The following is a 5,763-nucleotide window of genomic DNA, read 5'->3' as shown; positions in this document are numbered from 1 at the left end:
TTTCTGCAATGTAATTCATTATGAGTTTTTCCAGTTTCATTGAGCTATCATTGACATACAACATTGTGTAAGTTTGAATTGTAGAGCATAATGATTAGATACATTTCTGTATGGTCAACCACAGTAAAGTTAAATAACACCTCCATTCCTGCATAATTATCATTCCTGTTTTTTTTTTTTTTCCTCGTGAGAACATTGAAGATCTACTCTCTTAGCAAGAATATATTTCAAGAATAAAATAACAACACTGTGGGCCCTCCCTGGTGGCACAGTGGGTTAAAGCACAGCACTGAGAAGCTAAAGCCACTTCAGCAAGAGTTTAATCCCAGCCCTGGAGGTGACCCACATGGTGCCACAGACTTCTCCTGACCCGCCCTCTGCTCCCCTCAGCAGTGTACTTTGTCAGTCGGCCTGTTGTGCTCCCCACTCTGTCTCTGGTGAAGCCTCTCATCGCCTCTGCACCTCTGGCCAGTAGTACCCCAGTTCTGTATGCATAAATAAATAAATCTTTAAAAATCGGGCCCTCCCTGGTGGTGCAGTGGGTTAAAGCACAGCACTAAGAAGCTTAAGCCACCTCCGCATGAGTTCGATTCCTGCCTGCCCGGGGAGATCCACATGGCGCGGCAGACCTCCCCTGACCCTCCTGCTGCTCCCCTTAGCAGTGTACTTCGTTGATCTGCCTGTTCTGTTCCCCGCTCTGTCTCTGGTGAATCCTCTCACCCTCCGCATCTCTGGTCTGTACCCCAGTTCTATATGAATAAATAAATAAATCTTCTAAAAAAAATATATATATATATAAAACAACATTTTATCAGAACTCACCATGGTATATGTTAGATCTCTAGAACTTGGGATTTTAGAACTGAAAGTTTCTACCCGTTAGCCAATATTTTCCCATTTCTCCTACTCTCTAGCCTATGGCAACCCCCATCCTAGTGTTACCATCAGATTTTTTTTTATATACCACATAAAGTGAGATCACATAGTATTTGTCTGTCCTTTCACTTAGCATAATTCTCTCAATGTTCATCCACATTGTCACAAGGTTTCCTTTATTATTGCTTAATAATGTGTGTGTGTGTGTTTGTGTGTGTGATCTTACTGATAGATCCATTTTTTGATGGACACCATGGTTGTTTCAGTGTCTTGGTTATTGGAATAATGTTGCAATGAACAAGGGAGTAGAGGTATTTCTTCAGACAATGATTTCATTCTCTTCATATAATTGCCCAGAAGTGAAATTGCAATTGCTGGATAAATGCTGGTTCTAATTTTAATTTTTTTAGAAAACCCCAAACTCTTTTCCATATTGGCTGTTTACATTCCCCCCTGCAGGTCACCAACATTTGTGAGCTCATTTTTTTGGATAATATCCATCCAACAGGGTGAGGTGGTGCTCATTGTGGTTTTTATTTGCATTTCTTTGGTGATTAGTGCCTACTGGCCATTTGCATGTATTTTTGGGAAAACATTGTAAATTTCAAAACATATTAAGTACTACTATCTATTTTTTTAAAAAAGATTCATTTAGGCCCTCCCTGGTGGCGCAGCGGGTTAAAGCACAGCACTGAGAAGCTAAAGCACTTCCGCATGAGTTCGATTCCTGCCTGCCCCCAGAAGTGACCACGTGGCATGGCAGACCTCTCCTGGCCTGCCCACTGCTCCCCTCAGCAGTGTACTTCATAAATCTGCCTGTTCTGCTCCTCACTCTGTCTCTGGTGGAGCCTCTCGCAGCCCCTGAGCCTCTGGCCTGTACCTCAGTTCTGTATGAACAAATAAATAAATCTTTAAAACAAAAAAATTCATTTATTTGTGCATACAGAGCTGGGGTACAGGCCAGAGGTGCAGGGGCCATGAGAGGCTTCACCAGAGACAGAGTGGGGGAGCAGAACAGTCTGACTGACAAGTGCACTGCTGAGGGAGCAGCAGGTGGGTCAGGAGAGGTCTGCCTTGCCATGTGGATTACCTCAAGGGCAGGCTCAAGGGCAGGGCGGGGGAATCGAGCTCACGCTGAAGTGGCTTTAGCTTCTCAGTGCTGTGCTTTAACTTGCTGTGCCACCAGGGAGGGCCCACCACTATCTATTTTTAATGAATATAGACATGTATAGGAAAATCACTTCCAATGTATTGGGGAACCACTTCTGGTAACCACTGCTGCTGGGCAAAGAAGAACACTGGGGCTGGAGGTATATATCAGAGGCATCAACTGAAGCTGCAGTCTTAGAAAAAGAGAAATATAATAAACTATGAAGAGCTGTTCAATTGGGGTAGTGGCCACATGAACACATATATATATAAGTCTCTGTGTTCTTTATTGAAAATGTTTTTCTTAAAAACTGTTTTAACTCAATGCTGAAAATCTGGATAAATCAGAAAAGGATAAAGACAATAACAAAAACCTAACTAATATTGAGGGTTAGCAACATTTAGTGGTATATACGTACTTCCCATCTTTTTTATGCATTAATACATTCGGATGCAGTTTAAACATAACTGGGCAATTTTATTTTGCGATACTTGAGTCACCTGCTGGCAGCTGGGTTGGACTGTCTTTGCCTTAGGTGTCAAACAGCAGATTTTAGACAAATAAAACCGCCCACCAGCCTTTTATTATTGAAGTTTCTTGTTCATAAAATCATCCTTTACAAAAGATCTGTTGTGTAGAGTGTAAATATTTAATTTAATCCACATCCACCTAGGCTTGCGTGGTGTTTGCTTTTCATTTATATTTCACTGTGTTACATAATGCCAAATTCATTTGCCAGTTCACTCCATTTGGTTCAGTGGAGAAAAAGGAAAACAGTTTTCTGGTGTTGTACAGTTACCAAAAGTTCACTTAATCAAATTTTTCCTTTGTATCTACCTGGTTTAGAATTGTACTAAGGTGTCTCTCCCTCTACCTCTATAAAGGTAAGGTTACTTTTGTCTGTACCTTTTCATTTCTCAGCCATCTACTTCTTTTTGTTTGGCTTCCAACTACAGAGGTGGTTAAGGTTTCAATGCACTGCCAGTCAAGAAATCTGGATTTGATCTCAAATATCTGGCAAAGCTACCTGAAAATCCAGAGCTATACCATGGGGTATGGTAGCAACCAACCACATGTGGCTATTTAAGTTTAATTATTTTTAAGATTTACTTATTTATGTGTACAAGGGTACAGGCCAGAGGTGTAGGGGGTAAGAGGATTCACCAGAGACAGAGTGTGGAGCAGAACAGGCAGATTGACTGAAACACACTGCTGAGGGGAGCAGTGGGCAGGATAGCTACGCCATGTGGGGTCACCTCCCTGGCTGGGGATCCAACTTGTTTTGCAGTGATAGCTTCACGGTGCTGCCCTTTAACCCCTTGCACCACGGAATTCCTTATTTAAGTTTAAATTTATTAAAACTAAATAAAATTTCAGTTTCATTTCTTTCATCACTTACACACATTTCCCAGTGCTTAAGAGTCATGTGTTACCAGTGACTTCCATGCTGGACAGCCCAGTTTAGAAGATCTCCATACATCAGGGTGGGTAGCACTGATCTGGAATTATATGACAACACTAGCAATTTCTTTCATTTTCCACATTCATTTTCCTTGTTTTGAAAAACTGCAGCAGGTTTGACTCAGGATGAAGAATCTGTGGGCAACACAGGAATGACGAAGACAAAGCTGGGTTAGTTACAGCCTCTTCGATCTTCCCTAGAGCCTACTATTTCTGGTAAACCACTCAGGCTTCACTCCTGGTCTACATCTTTAAGTTGTTTTAAGAGCTCCACGTAAAGATCTTACTAGAGACAGTCAAGTCACCCATTTAAGGCCATCTTCCTCTTTCGTTGTGAGAATTTAAGGATTTGAGGCAAATAGGTAATCCAGTTTCATCCTTTGACAAGCTATTAGTCATTGCATCTATCAATTTCCTACTTAGAAAGCAAATTAATAGTCAAAAGATGCAGAGTATGGAGAGGAGGAAATTGGTTAACACATTCAGTGACTCTACAAGGTCAGTTTGTGGCCTCAGCTCAGAATAATTCTCATTTTTAAAAAATTATTTATTTTTGCATAGTACTGGGGTATAGGCAAGGGGTGAGGGAGGTGAGAGGATTCACCAGAGACAGATTGGGGAGCAGAATAGGCTGCTGTACTGAAGTACACTGCTGAGGGGAACAGCAGGCGGTCAGGAGAGGTCTGCCATGCCATGAGTGTCAGCCCCTGGCCCAGGAGCCAACTCATGCTGTACTGATGATACTGCTGAGTCTTAACCCCTAGACCACCAGGGAAGTTAATAACTCTCATTTTTGTTGGGGACATGATCTACTGACAGACAAGGCAATGAGGTAAGTTAGCACCTGCTAATTTAAGAATCAAGGAAAAACAACTAACCCATGAAATTTTTGATGAATATGTCTTTCAAATCTCATGAGGAGAAGATTTCTCTTACAATCCTCTCCATAGTTTCTGTGACCTCATGCATCACTAAATTTTTCAAAGGTTTCATTCTCCCTCTGTATCTTTCCATTTGGCTCTTAAAAAAGTGTGGGCTATGGTTATTCTAAAATGACACGATACCATTTAAACTTTAAATCATCACATTTTATTAGAACACCTATAAAGTATTTATTATTTCAATTAATAAAAGTATGTCCTTTGCAATAATTGCCTGGGGGCATGAGTACAAAGTCAAAAACACTCAGAAAGTTATGTAAAACTATAAAACCCTTCAGTGGATGACAGATGTGTGCTGTAGGCATGAAGCCACTTTTAATTATTTCAGAGAAGCCTTCACAAGATCTTCTCTTAAGGAGAGGTCAGCTGAAGAACAAAATATATATGTTCACATGAGAAAACAATCTCAGAAGTTAAACAAAGGGCATGGCCCTGGTTGGAAAGGGGACCGAGTCCTGTAAACAAAGTGCCCTCCATGACGGGGTTTGTCATTGTCATCTCCGTCTTCCCTCAGTGGGGTGGGACCTGTAAATAGATGTGTCCTACGAGATCTCAAATTGCTGCAGCGCTGCCCTGGGAGAGGCAGTCACTGGGGTAACCAAATCTCAAACCACTTAGGTCTTTAATAGACATGGTCACCACTGACAATTCTCCTTAGAAACAAGTGGGCATCTGGATTAGACCCTCCAACATGACACAATCTCATGTTTTTGGAATTCAGAGGTGAAGGGAATAAATCTGGTAGGTTTTAATTTGATTTTGTGTTTGTTTCCCTGAATGTTAAGCACACATTAGCATCGTGTGTTGTCACCACTGACTTCTCAATTCACTGGAGATTAATCATCACTCCCAGCTCCTCATCTTTGCCTCTTTGCTGGAACAATAACGAGCTTGGAAAGAGGATCTGAGAAGCCTCTTTAATTTTAATCAGCCACACGGAGTCTCTAGTTACAAATAATCTCCCTTCTTGTTGAACATGTTGTTTAGAACAATGCTCAAATTATTACAAAAATAGCTACCTGCTTACAAAAAAGCACACACTTAGACTCCACCTAAGATTCAATGACTCAGTGTTTAGAAAGAGGGGCCAGGAATCTGCATTCTAGTAATTTCTCTTCCATGTAATTTAACTGCATTCGAAATTATATCTAGATGGATGGGAGATAGACTTTCTCACTATGAAGAATTTAGTCACAAATTTAATTCTGAATCAGAATAAAGAAAAATTAGTGATTGAGAAATAACTCTGGGCAAAAAACAAAAGCAGCAGAAAACATTTTAAACTATAAATATTTATAAAAGTCCAGTGACATGACCCTCTTTTTTTTTTTTTTT

The sequence above is a fragment of the Condylura cristata genome, unplaced genomic scaffold (assembly GCF_000260355.1).
Source record: "Condylura cristata isolate star-nosed mole 26May11 unplaced genomic scaffold, ConCri1.0 scaffold00025, whole genome shotgun sequence".
NCBI lineage: Eukaryota > Metazoa > Chordata > Mammalia > Eulipotyphla > Talpidae > Condylura > Condylura cristata.
Note: the sequence above shows the minus strand (reverse complement) of the source record.